At 35.9% G+C, this 19,900-nt stretch overlaps 1 protein-coding gene across 1 annotated transcript in view; it reads left to right on the top strand.

The window, feature by feature from the left end:
- The window catches only part of spock1 (SPARC (osteonectin), cwcv and kazal like domains proteoglycan 1), a gene marked incomplete at its 3' end in the record, with an annotated part of 213,118 nt that overhangs the window by 106,273 nt on the left and 86,945 nt on the right, over window positions 1-19,900 (top strand). The gene's annotated exons all lie outside the window — the stretch shown is intronic.

The following is a 19,900-nucleotide window of genomic DNA, read 5'->3' as shown; positions in this document are numbered from 1 at the left end:
CTGGACTTTTTACACTCTTGATTCCAATAGGGAAACATCGATGCCATTAAAGAACCTTTATTTTTAAGATAGTACAAACAGCTAATTACATTTTGCGATTGTTCAGTTACATGAGATGCAGTATTGTTGTTAACTAAAACTATAAAACATTTATTTTAAATGTTAATTTTTATTTAAGTTAAATAAAGCTGAAATTAAATAAAAAGTAAACATTAGATGAAATACTTGCATCTGAAAAAAAAAACTTTTTGAAAATAAGAAATAAATATGTTTTAAGTTGAAGAAGTAAAATACCAAAATGGAAATACAAAGTAAATTAAAGCTAAATAGAATGAATAAAAATAAATAAATCTAATAATAATAATAATAAAAACTATAATAGTGATAACAATAATACTAAAATAACACTGGACAGCAATTTGACAAACATTACAGATGTAATCAAGAAAAATCTACATTTGATGAGCTGATCGTTGTAATTATGAGGAGAATTGATTACTTGTTTTGTGTATTTATCAACAGATTAAGCGAGTTTACAGTATGTTGATGATGTTTGTGGAGACATGGATGATTTCCTCTGCTTAATGAATGAGTTTTTTTTAGATGTGCATCTGCCATATCCGGTTAGAAACCACACACATCCATCTCACCCTCTCATGTGTGTTTGTTTCAAAAGTTATTTTGGTTTAGTGATCATTTAGTGGTTTATTGATTGAATTAAATTGCCGGTCACAGTGCTTTCGTTTGTTGCAATTGCTCACAGTAGCTAGTTTCAGTTTTCATAGTTTGAGCTTTTCCAAATCATTTGTCATGAACACAAGGCAACAAAACACTGTCATTTGGCTGTATCGAATTATTTTTCTCAAGTTTAATTTTTACTAGAAGAAAGTGCATTGGCCAGACAAATAAAGAAACGAGCTTGATACACAAACATACACTTCGATTCTCTCTCAGTAAGCACGTCTTTCTCTGAAACACACACACACAAACACACAGCAGTGATTGATCATGAAAACAGAAAAATTGCATGACTTGATTGTGTTCAAATTCAACACACAGATGCACTGAAGTTAGACCTCACTTTTAATAATGTGATTTATTAGTTGTATTATGGATACTTTGCAGTCTAACATTAATGTGATTAGATGTGCTTTTGCAATAACTCTATGAAGCCTACTTGATAAGCAACCTTCTAAGGCGTCTAAGTGATCAACATGGTCTAAACTTTGGTGAAAAGCCATAAAAGCATGATGTATCAAATATGATCCTCAACAAAAAACACATGCAGACTTTTTTTGTCTAAAGGTTCAATAAACTGTTCCATAATTTTACAAGCTGTTAAATTCAGTGCAGCGCAGCATCTTGAGGCATGTGTTAAACTATTTTTAACTGGACATGCAACACTTGCGCTGCGAAGCGCTAAAAACCAGAAGGACGCCCTGCTAGAGCCAAAAGATGTCTGTTTGATTTGTGTCTGCATAGACCAACAATTTAAAAAAACGCACAGATGGATCTCGCTCCGTCCTCCCAAAACCCCAGAGCACTCGCTTTATCTACCTGTCATGTACTTGAGTAGTCAAAATGACAAAACTGCACATCCCTTATAAACACGGGCCCCGTTGGTGGCATTAAGCACGTTTGATCACTCTCTCGTCCTGGTTTTTGTGCTCCGGCGGGACTTGTAAACTTTACACAGGCCGTTATCTTCTCTCTGATGATGCTGTAAAGTTTACGCATCAGATGGTGCCGCTGGCAGCTTGCTTGTACAGTTTGAACCTCTCTTTCCGTTTTTTTTTATATGCTTCAGCAGGATAGAGCCTTGGGCTTTGTTCTGAGACAACACCAGAAGAGAAACAGAGAGAGAGAGACTGTGTGTACGCTTTTAGAAAATCTCATGTGTCTGAGTTGTTAACCTCTAGGCCCCTCATTACTGCATTCCCCACAATCCTTTGGCTCTCACTCTTGCCAGTAAGAGTGTTTGAGGGGTTTCACCTTGAGTAATGTAATACCTGGAGAAAGCAATCCGTTAGCATTCCTGTACATCTCCTGCTGTCAGCTTTGCTCTCAGGCTTTAAGTTACGGATGTTCAGCTATTAAGGCATTACCGCACAGTAAAACTGATTGTAATTTTAACGGTAAAAGACTGTAAAAATGCTGTGTAAAAAAATATTTTACTGTCATTGATACTACTATTACTACACTTACTATATGCTAGGGGTGTAATGGTTCTCGGTAACCGTACCGTTCTCCACCCACGGTTTGGCATGCACTTGCACCGCAGTTCATCTCAAATCTGATTATATATATATGCATCTAATATGATTTTATTAAAACAAAAACAAAAACCAGACAGAGTTATGTACAGTGCTATGCATAAGTTTAGACACCCATACTAAAGTTGACTAAAAAGAGGAATAAAAAATCATCTTTTGGAAACTGAACTTAATGCCTTAATTTAAAACATTTGGAAAAATCCAACCTTTAAGGACACCAATTTTCTTTGTGAATGAATAATGTATCGTAAATAAATAAATGTTCTTCCTTAAAATACAGGGTGCATAAGTTAGTACACCCCTATGTTAAATTCCCATAGAGGCAGGCAGATCTTTATTTTTAAAGGCCAGTTACTTCATGGATCCAGGATACTATGCATCTTGATAAAGTTCCCTTGGCCTTTGGAATTAAAATAGCCCCACATCATCACATAGCATTCACCATACCTAGAGATTGGCATGGTTTTATTTCAGTTAGCCTAATAGCTGGTTTGATTTGCATTGAGAGGATGATCTTATGGAAAGTACCCCATGCCAATCTCTAGGTATGGTGAATGCTATGTAATGATGTGGGGCTATTTTAATTCCAAAGGCCAAGGGAACTTTGTCAGGATGCATAGTATCCAAAAAAAAAAAAAAAAAACTTTAAAAAAAAATCTGCCTGCCTCTATGGGAATTTAACATAGGGGTGTCCAAACTTATGCACCCTGTATTTTAAGGAAGAACATTTATTTATTTACGATACATTATTCATTCACAAAGAAAATTGGTGTCCTTAAAGGTTGGATTTTTCCTAATTTTTTAAATTAAGGCATTAAGTTCAATTTCCAAAAGATGATTTTTTATTCCTCTTTTTAGTCAACTTTAGCATGGGTGTCTAAACTTATGCATAGCACTGTATGTTTCTGTCAATGGATACGCATTCTGGCTCCCCCTAAACTCTGTTCAATAGGAGTGCTTGTATGCTCTATATGACCCGGGTGTTCATAGCATGCAAGCGCTAGGGAGACCTGAACAGTACATGTTGCTATATGTTTAAATTAAACTCATTTAAGCCTTGCCCGTTTAAACATTCAAGCGCAAGATGCGAAAGAGAACTCGCGTGCGCTGTGAGAAGATTTGTGCACTCATCTGAAGCGTGTGCACAGCGTGCAAATATTGATTTCTCTTTCAAGTCTTGCGCTTGAACGGACAGATTCACACAAAATTATGTCAGCATGCCCGTTTTGGCGAGGATCCTAGCATATATAGTAGGTTATGTGTTAAGTGAACGAAAACAGATGAGAAAGAACGCATGTGTACAGTAACAGTGTACTGGATCCATCCATTATGTCTTAAAGTGACAGCAGCCTAATATTCCTGCTGTCTGTATGTGTTTTTAATGTTAATCAAACAACAAAAGACAAGGAAATCACTCACTGCTCTTGACTGAATAGATTTTGTAACTTTAATAATGATTAATCTTTATTTAATTTATACAGTGAAGATTATATGCAGTGTTGTTTTACATTTGATTTAAATTTCTGTTCCTGAAAACTACTGTTAGATACCTAAATAGCCTAAAAAGCACTGTTTATTTTATTTGTATCTTTGCTCTATTGTATTTATTTGTGCTGTTGCTTATAGTTTGATTTTTTTGTTCTTATTTTCTGTATTTTTATTTGACAGTAGTCCTTTTTTCCCTGAACATTGCACATACCGAAACCGTGACCCTAAACCTGTGACCTTAAAACCGTGATTAAAAACCGAACAGTGAGTAATTTGGACACCCCTACTATATACGGTGAAACCTGTAATAGATCTACTGGGACATTTCATGTAATTTTACTATAAAGGTACTATTACAATTCTAGGAAAAGAAAAATAGCAAATCATCTTATAATTTATAGTATATTATAAAAAAAAAAAAAATCAATTTGGTATTTTGGTGTATTAACATTATTTCATTTAATTTTTAATTTCAGTTTAATCTGTTAAACTTCAGTTTTACCATAACTTTCACTGATTTATTTTTACAATTAGGTGCTAACCAGCCAATCCTCGACCCCTTTGGGATGGAGAAGTGAGAGGAAACAATGAGAAAAGAAAGGAAAAAGCAGAGCACATGAGGGGAGCTGGGCTGATGGGTTGTGATGTTTGTGATAGATTAGCATATCAAACTCAGTCAAGTGTGACTCTGAGTTTGACAGAATTTAGATGGATTTTCAAAAGAATTAATAGAGTTACTTAAACCACAGCAATTAACATTCAAATGACCAAAACAGTGTTGATACAGAGAAATTAAGAATTAATCGGATTGAAAAATTGCCTCTTCAAATCAATGTGGATGGTTTGAATGCAAATGCATGTCGTTTTAATTTCTTTACTTGTGTTTTTTTTCTCCCTCTTCTTTATTCTGTATGCGCTCACACTCTAAAATACAACTGAAAGTGTGAACAAGTGCTTTAGTGTAATTATGGCAGGATTTGAGAAACTGAGTGATTTTCTCAAATGAACGATGTCGGGTTTGGTTTAAAGAGGCGAATGCTTTCTGAATGAAGGACAGGTTTTACTTTTTTATAATGAAATCATTTGGTAACCATGCTCAGATCCATCAAATAACATGCAAATAAATAATATTAATTAACCATTGATAACATTAAACACCAACATGATCTCATTAGTATTCATTTGTATGGTAAAGTGTAAAACTAATGTCAAGTAAATGTTGTGAAATCAAACAACCCACTTATGACTAGTAAGTTATTACTATGACGTAAACTAAAGGCTATTGGCTAAAGAGCTAAACTATTTGATATCGGCCTAACACATTTCAACTTCCTGTTTGAACAGGAAATTCAACAATATACATTATACAACAAAGATACAACAAACACAGCAAACGCAGATAAACTCAATAGTGTTGTTGTTGTTGTTGTTGTTGTTGTGTGTGTTTGCCATTGTAAGCTCCTCCTCTATGTTTAGGATCCTATAATGATTTATTGTATTTATTCTAAACATTTTATCAGCCGCTAGAACAAAAGCTATTTGGTGAGAGACCTCAGAGCTAAAGTATTTATTAATAATGATCATATCTTTTGTGTGTCGCTGTTATTGTTTTCTTCCTCCCGTTGCGTGCTGCGGCTCTAATGCCTTCAGAATTACACGTCTTCTCTCATAATATCCTGTATCGCTTCACACATGAAGTAACCCACAGGGTGTGTGTTTTTGTGTGGACGAATGTTTGTGTTTGTGTGTGTTTCTCATTGCAGTTTCTCTTCGATTGATGTTTCATCAGCTTGACTTAATCAAGTTTGATTGAGTTGAAAACCAGCTGATGAATTATGCGTGTGTGTTCAGTTCATGCTTAATATTTTGGTGTACTTATCACGGTTTACAATATTTTATTGTAATACACATTTCAGCAATATCACACTTGCGTTGCGGTACAAGGAAAAGCTAGAAACTATGTTTACAAATGGGGAATCTTATTTAGTGTGGGATGGAGTGAGGTCTATAATTGAAACAGTTAAAACAGAAGACTAAAGAAAGCTTAAGCTAGTCCCAGAATAAAATGCATATTTGAGCTGTTTTAACCGAAAGCAACTTGCACTGACAAATCTTAAAATATATCAGTGCCATTGTTTTGTCTCAAGATGCACTTCAGTAATGTTTTTTCTAAGAGACCTTTATAAAAGCTACTTAAATGCCCTAATTAAGCTTATGTCTAATCCTGGCTTAGTCTAAGCTCTGTCTGCCTAAATCAGTTTAATCAGTTATGACTTAGCAGATGATTTTAATTCATTTTATACACGATTTGATAATCATGATTTTGCATCAGAATTGTCTGATGGCATTCAGTCATTTTAGCCACTACCGTTAGTATAGCTGAAAGTTCATACTTGTTTTGGTCTGGTTACGGTTAGAAAGAGTCCTGGCCCTGATTACATTGGTGGTAGACTGCTGAGAAATTGTGCAGAGCAGCTTTCAGGGATTTATTCATTCCTTTTTTAATAAATCACTGCAGCTTTCTAAAGTCCCTCGTCTTTGGAAAGACTCCTTAGTAGTGCCAGTTGCGGAAAAAAGAAATCCTTTTTCTCAATGATTATGGGCCTGTTGCACTTACTTCCTTAGTTATGAAGTCTTTTGAAAAAATAGTTAGGAAGGAGATTTCAGCCTTGACACAATCAGCACTTGATTCTCGGAAAACTCTTCTTGGAAAGTACAAAAAAATCATGTACATTTGCTTTTCGTTGATTTTCCTTCTGCGTTTAACTGTGTTTAGCCCCACATTTTGGTAAGAAGACTTATCGACAATTTTCATTTGAACATTGTGTGTTGGTTGGTGAATTTCTTAACTAATAGATCTCAAAGAGTATGTGTTAATGGTGTGTTGTCCAATGCACGTTATAAATATTTAGGGACGGTATTTGATGATAAATTAAATTTTGAGCCAAACACTGACATTAGAGGGAAAGCTCTTCAGCGCATGCATTTTATGAGGAAACTTCACACTTTTAATATGGATGTCTCTTTTTTATGAAAATGTGCTATACCTGTTTTATTGAATCTGTCTGAACGGACTTAACGACTATTATACAAATTGATTTATTATGAGCAAAGAGTGGCAAGGAAGGGCAGCCACCCATTGTGTATTGATTTCCAACTGCTTCCCTCAGGCCGGAGATTTAAACTCCCTTTGTGTAAATCAAATAAATAGAAGAATTCCTTATATCCCTTTTGCAATCACATTTTTTAATTAATTATTATAAAATGTGTGTTATTGTGTGTGTGTGTTGCTGTATATGTATGCATACTGCTGTCTACATAACAAATTGTCTTTCGAGGACAATAAAGTAAAGTAAAAGGTAAAGGTTTATACTGTTGTGTTGAATGTCGTCACATCTGTGATTCTGCTGTAAACATGAGACCAACAACAAACAAGACTAATTCATATTGAGTATCTTGCATTTGGTTCTTGATAATTTGGTAACTGGTAACCTGATCATTTTTTTTCTCTCTCTCTTTCTGCTGTCTTGTTCAGGAGGTCGAGGTAAGTTAAACAGTTTAACAAAATGTCTCGTTTAGTAACATGCACAGTCCTCTTCCTCTCTCTCTCTATATATTTATATATATGGGGCGTTTCCTCCAAGGAGGCAAGGGAGGCAGTGTCTCCTCCAAAACAACGTTGACATTAAAAAATGTATAAATCACTTGTTTTTGTAAAGAAACACTTTCCAACAGCGATACCTACGGGGTGCTGCGTCTCTCGTGCCTTCCCTGAGCCCATTGAGATTGAACAGAACCCCTAAAGCGTGCGCTGGGTTTGATTTAATTGAGAATGAATGGGGGAAAGTCACGTAAGAGGAGGCAATGCCTCCATCATGCTGTGATTGGACATGATCGGTTATGATTGGTTATGATTGTTTTTTGTGATAAATCCTGCCTCTTGAATCGGTCTGAATGAAAAAAGTGATGGTGTTAATGGGAAGACTAATTAGATAGTTAGTAAACAACTCACCCACTTAGATATCACCGCTTTAAGTGCGTCACTCCTTTAAGTCTGATTTCAACAACTCCTAGTGGTCAATATATAAAAGAAAGGAAAAAACATATGAGAAATTGCTTAATAACTTAACATCCTTAACTAAAAATATACAAAAATTATTCTGATAAAAGTGTTTTCCAACATTATGTTTGAAAAAAAAAAATTAATCAGGCAGTAATTTGCAGACTGTTGCGGGGTCCACTTTTTCTTCATTTTTGTGTGAACTAACTCTTTAAGATATTTGCTGGGAAAAAAAGCTAATCTCTCTCTCTTTATATGCTAATTAAGGCTATTATCTGCTCAGTGGCTGTGAGGAAATCCTGCATTCAAAGCATGTGATGTGTGTGCCTTTGTGTCATTGGGAGTTTATCTGTCAGCTTTACTGTGTTTGTCTGCTCTGTCCTGCTGATGTCCTCGACATGACACAAACACACACACACACACACACACACACACACACACAGTCGTCTCTGAGTGTATGGCTGACCTGTCATGCCCGCGGGCTCTAAACTGTCACCACATGATAACATCAGAGCGAGAGCGCGAGCAAGGGAGTGAAGGGACGAGTGAGCAAACAGGAAGTGAATGGAAAATAGAGGAACAAACACGCAGCCAGAGTCAGTTAGTCTCCCGTGAACTGTGAGACAGTTTCTGACTTTCTCAAACACACTCCAGCCATGCTGTCAGTCCGCGGAGCAAACCTGAGAAGGATCATCTTAGAGCAGATAACCACCAGCCTGCCCACAACACTCATCTACCTAAACCACAGAGAGACAGGCTGTGAGATTAAATGAATTTGTGGACTGAATTCATGTCTGTGATAGCTATTTGTGCAGCAGGTGGTGTTGTGATGTGCATGTGTTTGATAAACGTTCTCTAGCTCATCTATGAACCACAAGCTGTTTTTTTCCCCCTGTACAGCCACAATAAAAAATATATGAATGCCAGATAAAAAAAAAACACCAAAGCAAGTGTCTGTATCTGCAGGATCTTTTCTCTTCACTAATGTTCACTTTTCTTCATGTTTGAAGAGTCAGTAGGTGCGTCTCAATTCGCATTCTTATCCACCGTGCTGTGGTAGTGGGAGTAGTGTGTTCAAATTGAAATTGCCAAATAAAAAAAGTACACTTTAAAAACCTGGATGATGCACTTAAAGGGGTGGTTTAATGCCCTTTTCACAAGATGTAAAATAAGTCTCTGGTGTCCCCAGAGTGTGTATGTGAAGTTTTAGCTCAAAATACCCCGCAGATATTTTTATATAGCATGTTAAATTTGTCACTTTTTTAGGGTGAGCAAAAACGCACCGTTTTTGTGTCTGTCCCTTTAAATGCAAATGAGCTGCTGCTTCCGGCACAGAGGGCGGAGCTTCAACAGCTTGTGTCCTTTTACTTCACACAGACATGCACTGAAAATTTCAAAAACTTTTAGCCTTTTATGTTCAAACCGGAGTCAGACAAAGATGGAGAAGCCTCCCTTAGATCACAAGATAAGTTTGAAAAGGATTTCGACGCATGTGCTACACCCAGCAAAAGTCCTCCTGGAAAAAAGCCAAAAGCTGATAGTGTTGTATCGCTTACTGAGATATTCGATGCTATTCAGTACCTGAACTCCAAGCAAGACGCGTTTTTTCAAAAGATAACTCACATCGAGAGCTCCACTGAGATCACAACTGCCGCAGTGAACTCTTTGTCTGACACCGTCAATCGACTCCTTTCAGATGTTGCCACTCGCGCCGAAAAAGATCGGTAAGGCCAAAGCTTTGATACAACATATGCAACAGGAGAATGTTTCTCTCAAGTCTAGAGTGGCAGAGCTAGAAAGGTACAGCCGCAGATGGTGTTTGAAATTGCTTGGAGTGAAAGAACATGAGGAAGAAAATGTCCAAGCGATCACCATCAATCATCTTGCAAAGGTGGTCCCGCGAAGACAAGCTGGAGGAGGCTGTGGATGTGCTCCATCGTGTAGGCAAGCAACGGCCGGATGGCTCGCCGCGACACATCATCATTCGATTCACCACACGGAGGTACCGCGACATCATATGGATGGAAGCTAAGAGTTCTATCTACCTCAGAGAGAACGCTCTCTATGTCAAGGAATCTCTCTCCAAAGCGGACATTGAAAGTCAGAAATAAACTTTGGCCCCTTGTCCTGGCGGCACGGAAGGAAGGAAAGAAGGCCGGTTTCAGCGGTCCCTTTGCTGTTATCAATAACAAGAGAATCGCTGCCAATTCAGCACATCATCCATAAACTGAATACAAGTTTCTAACCGCGCCAGGTTCGATTGACTGATTGAAAAAAAATCCGGCTTTTCGACCTTATTCTACTGATACCCTGATCCTTCTTAAAGGAAAACAGCATTACATAACTTCCAAGTTAGGTGTTCAATACACTTTGTGGTTGTCATTTTCCTTTTCTTTCTTTGTCCCCCTAATTTTTTATCATACTTTCTTTTGTTAATGGACAAATTCGAGTTCAACCAGTTTGAATGTGTGGGGCTGAAGAGATGTCATTAAAAGAAAAGCAATTTTTCTGGTTTGCAGACGTTATAATGCAGATTTAATTTTCTTGCAAGAGACTCATTCAGCTGAATTTTGCAAAGCTCAATGAGGCGATATGGTTTATTTTAGTCATGGGTCAAATAATTCAGCTGGTGTTCTTATTTTAATTCATACGTTTAAAAGAGATATTGTTAATTCTGTGTCCTCCCCTGAAGGCAGATGGGTTATTCTAACTGTTAAATTAGATAATGCCATCTTTGTTATCTGTAATATTTATGGGTTTAACTCACACACTATGAATAATTCCTTTTTCACTGACATTTATCTTATTTAATCTCAATTGCTGAAAACAACCGCAAATGCTAAGTTAATAATCGTGGGAGAAGTCCCTGATGATTTAATGGATAGGTTTCCATGGAAAGTAAGACCCCACTCTCAAAGCTCTAATATTATTGATTCCTTATGCAAAGATCTATCTTTAGTGGATTTGTGGCGCTACTTTAATAGTAATTCATTTGAATATACATGGAGCAATGCGTCAAAGTCTTTAAAATCGAGAATTGACCCATTTCTTATTTCATCCAGTCTGCTATAACATGTTCAAGATACAGTATCTCCCATCATTATGCTCCCTTTTCAGATCACCTTCTGATTGAGTTGTCTTTACAGACTGCCTCCGTGGATATTGGAAACTTTAACAACTCTATCTTAGCCACCAATATCTTTAATTCAGAGAAATCAGATTATGCATCTAAATGGGAGTTATTTAAATTCTAATCCAGAGAATTAGCTATTAGGAGAAAAAAGACAGAGATTGCATAGAAACAGACCTATCAAACAAAATTGATACTCTTTGGAAAGTTCAGACACTCTCAAACACAGGAAAGTGAGCTCCAGTCCTTAAAACTAAAACTTGATGACTTGTATTAGCAAGGCTTTTGTGTGTTCAAGAGCTAGGTGGATAGAAAAGGGAGAGAGTAATATAGCCTACATTTTTTTGCCCTTGAAAAAGGAATTTTAAGAGAAATTCTTCGTCTGCATTATATATTAACTACACCTTATGCAAGGATCCCAAACTAATTTCAGATTTTGTCAGCTCCTTTTATGAAAAACTTTATCAGTCTAACTTTAATTATGATTTTTGTAAATCACTTACTAATGACATTCAAGATTTTATTCCGTTAATTAGTAATGACTTCAAAAACCCTTTGTGACTCCGACCTTAAGGAATTACCGTCAGCTCTCCAATATATGAAAAAGGGTAAGAGTCCGAGTCCAGATGGGCTTTCAACTGAATTTAACCAACACTTTTGGAAGGAATTGGAAGATCCCCTTTTCTTTTTGTTTAATGCATGTATATATAAAAAAAGGATTTGGTCACAACTATGAAACAAGTATTAACCTCCCTTATTCCTAAACCAGATAAAGATGCCCAAAATATAGATAATTGGAGACCTATCACTCTATTAAATATAGACTATAAATTGTTTGCACTAAAAGATTAAAATCCGGATTAAATGAAATCATTAATGAGACTCAAACAGGTTTCATGAAAAATAGACACATTAGTAATAACATTCGCCTTATAATTGACCGTCTAGAGTAGGCTGTTCTGATCAAATTGATTCAAGCTCTTATTGTGTTGTTAGATTTTTGTAAAGCCTTTGACACCACTGAACACGGCTTCTTACTCCACTCACTGAAAGTTTTTGGTTTTGGCAATCATTTTATTGATATTATAGAATATTTTATAAAGATATTAATAGCTCTGTTATTCTTAATATGGGAACCTCTAAAAGATTTGGGATCCATCATTGGCATACGCCTGTCATGATTTTTGGTTTGTTCTTGTCATGCTCATGTCTGTCATGTGTTTCCCTGTTTGTCATGTGATCCTGCCATGTGTCTTGTCATTGGTTAATTGTCTGATCATTGTTCACAGGTTCACAGGTGTCTCTTGTCTTTAGTCTGTGTATTTAAGCCCTCATGTTTGTCATGTGTCTTTGTCTAGTGTTAATTTCTGTAACCACCTTTGTGCGAGTTTTTGTTCATAGCTTTTTGTCTTGTTTCATGCCCACGCCATGCTTTTGTTTCATTTTGTCAATAAAGCTGCACTTGGGTTCTCAAGGCTTGCCTTCAGTGGATCCTTCTTACAACGCCGAGGCTGTCCAATCTCTCCCTTTCTGTTTTTATTAGTGGCTGAACTTCTTTCTGTTCATGTTTTGAATAATCATAACATTCTGGGACTGAAAATATTTGATAGAGAAATCAAAATTTCTCAATTGGCAGATGACACTGCTTTATTTCTGAGAGATAAAAAGCAAGGAATTCTTTGAACGGCCCTGGAATGTATATCCAAATTTTCCAAATCCTCTGGTTTAATGTTAAATCTTAAAAAATGCTAAATACTATTTATACACGATTCTATAGATCTATTAGTTGAAAACATACCAGTAAAGGACTGTGTTAAATACCTTGGCATTCATATTTCTAAAAATAAACATACATGTGAACAACTGAATTTTATGCCAAAAAAAAAATATATATATATACATTCTGAATAACTGGTTACAAAGGGATCTGACTTTGTTTGGGAGAGTTTTGCTTTCCAAAGCTGAGGGGTTTTCCAGATTTGTTTTCCCAGCTCTCTCCCTTTATGTCAGTGATAAAACTTCCAAAGAAATTAATAAAACCTTTCTCGACTTTATTTGGAAAAAACAACCTTGCGAGTTGGAAAAAGGACATTATATCAGGCAAAAGAGTTATTAACAATACTTATAATCTTAATTGGTTAAGAAACTGTTAAAGAAATGAAAATTCATTATGGTTCTTTATTCCTCAGTCCATTTTCAAAAAGCTTGAAGGCTTATCTTTTCTACTGAGATGTAACTCTCTGCCTCGGAAATTACCAATTAAACTATCCAGATTTTACCAGCAAGTGTTATTAGCTTGGAAAATTGTTTTTTTTATTCACAATTTTTCTCCACACAAAATGCTTCTCTTGAACAATTGTCTCATTACCTCTAGGAATAAATCTTTATTTTTACACAAATGGTTTGAAAAAAGATATATATACTTGATGAAAATGGAAATGTTTTGTCTAATTAAGTTTTTATGTTTAGCTACAATTTCCCCATTCCATTTAAAGAGTTTCAGCAAGTTATTAAAGCTATTCCAAATGAGTTGAAACATTTGATGAAAAGTCACCTTACTTTTTGAAGTCCATAAACAAAAATTTGCCAAATGCACACCTAAATGTAATTTATTCTTAATAGATATGGAATCGCTGAAGAAGTCATTAAAGTTAATTAACAATAAAAAGAATGAAATTTTGTTAAACTTTATGGAGGAATTCTTTATATTGTAATGTCCCCACATATGTTTACCAAATTCTATGAATCTTGAATGTGTCAATAGGAAAAGGAAAGAAATGTTTAGCTTGTTCTTTACCATTCCAGATTTTTTTTTCTCTCTCTTGTTGTTGTTTCTTTTGCTGAAGTCAGTGATTTGATTAATTTGTTTCAATAAAAAAAATATAAAAAAATCCCTACCAGCTGTTTGTTTTAGTCCTTAAACATTTTTTTCTTTAAAAGCAAATATCTTCCTTTGCTTTAAACTTTGAGCGTTGTAACTTTGCAGATGTTGTTTATGCTCAAACAGCAACATTACACACTAACTACAGTTAGAAAAGTCAAATCATAATCAACCACCATAATTAATTAAAGTGTTCCTATTATGCTTTTTCAGATATTACCTTTTAGGTATGTGCCCGAAGCCGAATACCTTATTCGGAAAGGCACGGATAAAGGCTTCAAAACCAATAACGAATAATTCTGTAGAATAATAGAAGATATATTTGGCTGACACAGTCACTCCTCGTGTTTGCTGGATAACAGGTGATCCATGGGAAAGCACAAAATTATACATAAACCTCTAAAATCACTACGCAGTAATGAGAGTGAAGTGAATGGGTGTAAATGTTTTCTTTACTTTTCTTTACTTGATATATCTATTTCAATGTTTTAAACCTTATATGATAAGCTACATTTGCATGCATAAAATTGTTTTAGCAATTTTCAACCACTGAATATTTTCAGTCAACTTCCAGTTCTCTAATCAGCTATTTACACAGAGTCCGACTCCTCTTATTTGAATTTGTGGATGATTGTCCCGACATAAGTTCATCTGGAATTTTTTTCTTTGATTTAATTTTAGTATTATTGTTTTAATTAGAAGATATTTCAATATTTGTTTATCAGGATTGAGAAAGATCCCTGAGCTGGGAAGCACAACCGAACTAGTACTGCTAGATCCAGATATGAATAATTTTGAGATTATTACAGATACAAATACAGATATTGGCATATTACCTTGCTGTGTGTAATATAGCTGTCTGTGAATGTATAAGGTCTGCAAATGTTTAAAGATAAAAGTGCATGACAAATAAAGTTATTGTCTCCTAAATGAAAGGATCGATTCTGAACTGTCGAAATGAGTCGCCAGTAATTCCAGTCTTGCTTCCGTAACATTAATTTGTAAAACAAAACACATTTGCATAATGCCCACCTATGGTCTGTATCGGCTGCCTGTGAACAACTTTGACCCTCAAACACTGAAGCTGGTTCGTGTTGTGTAGATGTTTTGTGTTTAATATTGTGTAGGTCTCCAGCTAACCGGGTTAGTCACGTTATTACTGTCTTACTGAAATAGTTCTGATAATCAGCTGTGGACCCACTATTACCTAGAACTGTGTCTATTAATGCAGATTGTCTGTTGTTCTTACTACTTTGAGTAATGATAAAGGATGGAGCAATATTTGTTTTACAAACCTTAATGTTACATCAGTCATCTCATAATGTGCGACAAACATAAAGTAAAAATCATCACTGAGAAATGTCCTACTTATGAAGTCCTTGTGATGGAGGTTCGGGTTGAATAACTAGTTCTTCCAATGTTTCATCATCAGACTCACACTCAAATTGATAATCGACACCAACGTTACTGTCCTTACAGTGTGTACAATCTCTGAGGATTTAGGAAGCCTCCAGAGCTGAAGTTCAGATATGGTAATGGTCGTTTAGTTTCCGAGACGCGCTGTAAGCAGTAGACCAATCACAACAGACTGGGCAATCTGACCAATCAGAGTAGAGCAGGCTCACAGAAGGGAGGGGGTTTAGAGAGGCTGAATCGGTTTCAAGTCTTTGAGAAATTAGGTGATGTGCATATATTATGAGGTTTTTTTTTTTTTTACCTTTGATGCTTGTAATCCTGTTATAGGAGACATCCAGAACAAATTAGGAACCCTGCACACTGTAATACAAAAACTAAATAAATATTTTCAAGGTATCTAGAAAGTTCTCTTCTTCAACTATTTCTATTGGTTCAGGATTTTAAACCCAACAATCTTCTTTTTGTCTGCAATCAAAAGTTTTGATTGCAAAGTTTGTTTGTGCAACTTATAGTTTAAAATAAATGACACCTACTTGGAGATTTTGTTATTTAATGCAATGACATTCAAGCATTAAGTGTTCAAATGCTTTTTTAGTTCTGTATATTCAGACACTATCTTGTGTTTGAAGGACACCGAATATTAAAGTAGCTGGAACATTAACGTGGTCAGAATATAAATGACAGGACAGCATGAATTGCATTAGTGTTTTGATATACTCAGCGCACTCAGATCTACTTCAGATGTAATGCTTATATTAAACAGCATGTTTTTCTCATTTAAAAAATAATGAGAATGGGTGGGATTTTCTCTGCGTAAAAGCCGTTTTGTGGCTATACTTTCAAAAAGTTAATTTAACATGTATTCCTGGTAGGGGTGTGCGCTATTGACAAAAAAAATTATATAGATATTTTCTGGGATTTGTCAATAATGTTGTGCCAAGATGTGCTGGTATCTTGACTGGTTTAGGCCTGATATTGACAAGCTTTTCATATTCTTTATTTGTGCAGTGGTCAGTTCCCAGCAGTGACAGAGATGAACTTTTTCATTAAGGGTTGATATTTGCCACCTGTCACACACTGGCTTGACTTGATAATTCATAACAGTAAGGCTTAACACAGATGAATGATGAAATAATATTTAATAAACTAGTAACCAAACAGATATCAGCACAAAACGTTAACACAAGACCAAGAACAGATGAAGACTGAGGGTATAAATACACAAGATGACAAGGGACTAAATGAAGGATAGGTGTAGGTCATTAGTTGACATAGCTATAACAAACACAGGTAACTATGGAAACAAACAAGATGATAATGGAAACAGGAACTAAATCACAGGAACTGAAACCAGAAACTTCAAGACAAAAGAACATCAAAATAAAAGACCCCTTTTCCACTGCGTTCTCAAAGCGTTCTGTGCATTTCCTGGCAATGTCTTGTAAGTTAATCACACATTTTTGTTCACTTTTACAAACTTAACTTATATTAAACCCGAAGCATTCATTCAAAAACAAACTTGCAAAGGTCATAATTTCCACCGAGAGAAGTTTTTCTGCTGTGTGGAGAAAGGTTACCACAGCGACATTTCATTGTGAGAGTTTGCAGGTTAGAGAAGGTCTGCCAGCTTCTGCTTCATCACACAGATTTGTAGAGGGTACATTTCTGAGGGTAAAATGAGTTTCACTTTTCCCACAATTCCCCTTTGATTCGGAGCTGTGAGCCCACAGACACATTTAGCCTAGTTTTGCTGAGACCACCGTAAACTTTGAGCAAAATTATAGTCTCGCTTTAGCTCATGGCCTGAGAGCTGTAGCTTATAAATGTTTACACCAGAATGATAACGGTCTTCAGAAGCTCATCGTACCAACAGATGTAACTTATTGTAGCATAAATTATTGTTTTAATTACATTCTTAATTATAATTAACCACATATTTTACACTAAAACATCGATCGACGCTAAGCTAAAGAGCCCCTAATGAGAGTTTGATGTCAAATATTTGTTTATCCGGCCTGTAGCAGCTCCACTTTGGGACAGGACTGAGTTTGCAATCGGATTTTGAAAAGCCCTTAAAATGCAGCAGCCGTCGCTAATGTTGTGTGTTATAGGAGACCTACAGAACTAAATTAGGAACCTTTAAAATAGCATAATACAAACAAGCTATACCGTTTATATTGTAGTATTTGTATTAAAACTTTTTTTTTTTTTTTTGCACACTGTAATACAAAAACAAAATAAATATTGCAGCAGCCGTCGCTAATGTTTGTGTGAGATTCGCCTGCAGTCTGTCGGAGAGATGAACATTTCTTGCAGTCAGTGTTTAGCAAATGCATGTACTTTTCTATGTGTAGATTCAATAAAATTTTGTTTGACTTTATGAAATTATGTTTGCTGATGAATGTCTTAGACGTGTCATATTCCCAAATGTTTAAGAGAAGACTAGCAGAAAAATGCTTCGAGTCACCTTTGTTTCTATAGCGCTTTATACAATACAGATGGTTTCAAAGCAGCTTTACAGGAAAATAAGGATTCAGTGATGCAAACAGAGTTCAATTCTACTCTAAAACAGCTCTAAAAATAAAACAGTGTCATTGATCAGCTGAGGTCAGTTCAGTGTTCATTCAGTTCAATAACTGTGTAAAGGTTGTCAAATATGAAATGAGTTCAATTCAGCTATAAAGCAGCTCTTGTGATGTCAGTGTCGAGCTCATTTCAGTTTTCGTCCAATAGTGTCAGTACAGTTAAATCAATAATATTGCAGAATATTAAACAAGACTGGGTTTAAAAAGTGGTCCGCAACACACCAAACATAACACAGCGCAATTTGGCATTTGTTTTAAATATAAATATAGGCTATTGAATATAGAAATATGAAATTTTAGAAAAGAAATTAAATTATACTTTAAATATTAAACTAAATTTGCCAGTAGGTGACAACAAGTCACTTTCTTAATAAGTGAGTCATTGATTAATTTATTAATAATTCAACCGATTTGTTCAAAATGGCTGATTCATTCAGAAACGAAGTAAGTGACTATCTTTATGAATGGGTCATTAAATTATCGACTCAGACGCTGTTGAACAGAGACGCACACATTCTGCTGAGACTCTGTCTGGAGCAAAACACTCAATATTGACAATATTGTGTCTAAAATGTACATCACGTAATATTAGCTTAAACTTAGCCTATGTTTTAATTTATTAATATTTTTTTTATTAATTACATACCATTGGATAAAGTATACAATAGTGATGATCTTAAAAGGAGGACAAATGAGCATCCAGCTCAAGGTTTTGCCGGTTGACAGACATTTTAAAATCGACTGTCCGACATGAAACCGGACAGGTGGCCACCCTATTTACCATTTTTATTTTGAACGGTTGACAAATATTGCTGTATATTGCCTTATCATGTTCAGCTCCTTGCATCCTACCTCGCATTCGCGTTAAAAAGGGCCGTGCTGAATCTCTGCTTGGCCTCGGCTTCGGTGAACAGTAAACCCATCCTTCTTTGATTTGATTGGCCATCTCAAACATTTTGACATTAGACTGCTGCAATGAGCCAGAGCAAGCTAAATAGATTACTAATTTAAAGTCATTTTGGCCGCACGAGCATTCACCTTGGCCGACGGAATACGTAAATGCCTACTATTATTCATTCTTTATGTTTTTCAAAGCAACGGGCCGGCCTACATTGTCCAGCGGCCCACCGCTAAATCTCCCAGTGCTCCAGATGGCCAGTCCGCCCATATTGTCCCCAACTAAGAAAGCCAGATGCGACATTAGTGACAGAAATGCAGAAAACAAAAACCTTTGGAGAAAAATGCTTAGTTTAACTGCATTATCAGCATAGGAATATCAATGCGGCACCTTAATGTATAAAGAGTCTGGGCGAGCACAACATGCTCAAGATACAGATAAATGCATTTAGTTTATCATTCTTTTGCAGCTTTGTATCTATTGTAAAACTGTAGTTTCTGGTAAAGTAATTTCACTGTTTTGAGGTTGTTTGAGAAGCTTTTGGAAGCAACATTGCAAACACCAAAATAATCAAATAGATCTAGGTGTTCATTTAACCATTGCTCAATTTAATCTGTGCTTCCCAGCTCCTGAAAAGAACCAGCCGCCACTGACTTGCACTTCAGAGCCAAAAAATACCATATGAAAAGAGAATCAAGCCTGGGTTTGGCCCAAGCAGTTGAACTGAAGGCCTCCACAGACAGTCCATTTACTATACAGCTTTTCATTAAAAACATCAGCAAATGTTTGGACCCTTTTCTGAGTTTCAGACCAGTCGTGTTTTTATAAGTCATCATCTCTCTTATTTCACACTGTCCTTTAAATCATAAAGCTATTTTCTTCTTTCTGAAGGTCATGAAGGAAGTATTCAGAGCCGATCAGCCCTATGCACACGTTGCAAGATGCGTAGGGCCCCGCAAATTACTCAAGGCCCCGTCTCCCCCTCGTGTCAAAGCGTGTCTATAAAAGTTTACAACATCGATTAAAAAATTTAAGTGGAACTATCCTTCTGGTCACAAAAAGAGAGAAAAAAAAAAACACCATGAGAGTGAATTGCGGGAACAGCAATCAGGCAGACTTGTGTTCTCTCCTCTCCAAGTTTGATGTCAGCAAAGAACAGTAATGTTAAG

The sequence above is a fragment of the Rutilus rutilus genome (assembly GCF_951802725.1).
Source record: "Rutilus rutilus genome assembly, chromosome: 14".
In the NCBI taxonomy this organism is placed as follows: Eukaryota; Metazoa; Chordata; class Actinopteri; order Cypriniformes; family Leuciscidae; genus Rutilus; species Rutilus rutilus.
The sequence above is the reverse complement of the archived record's forward strand: the minus strand, read 5'-3'. Positions and strand labels throughout refer to the sequence as shown.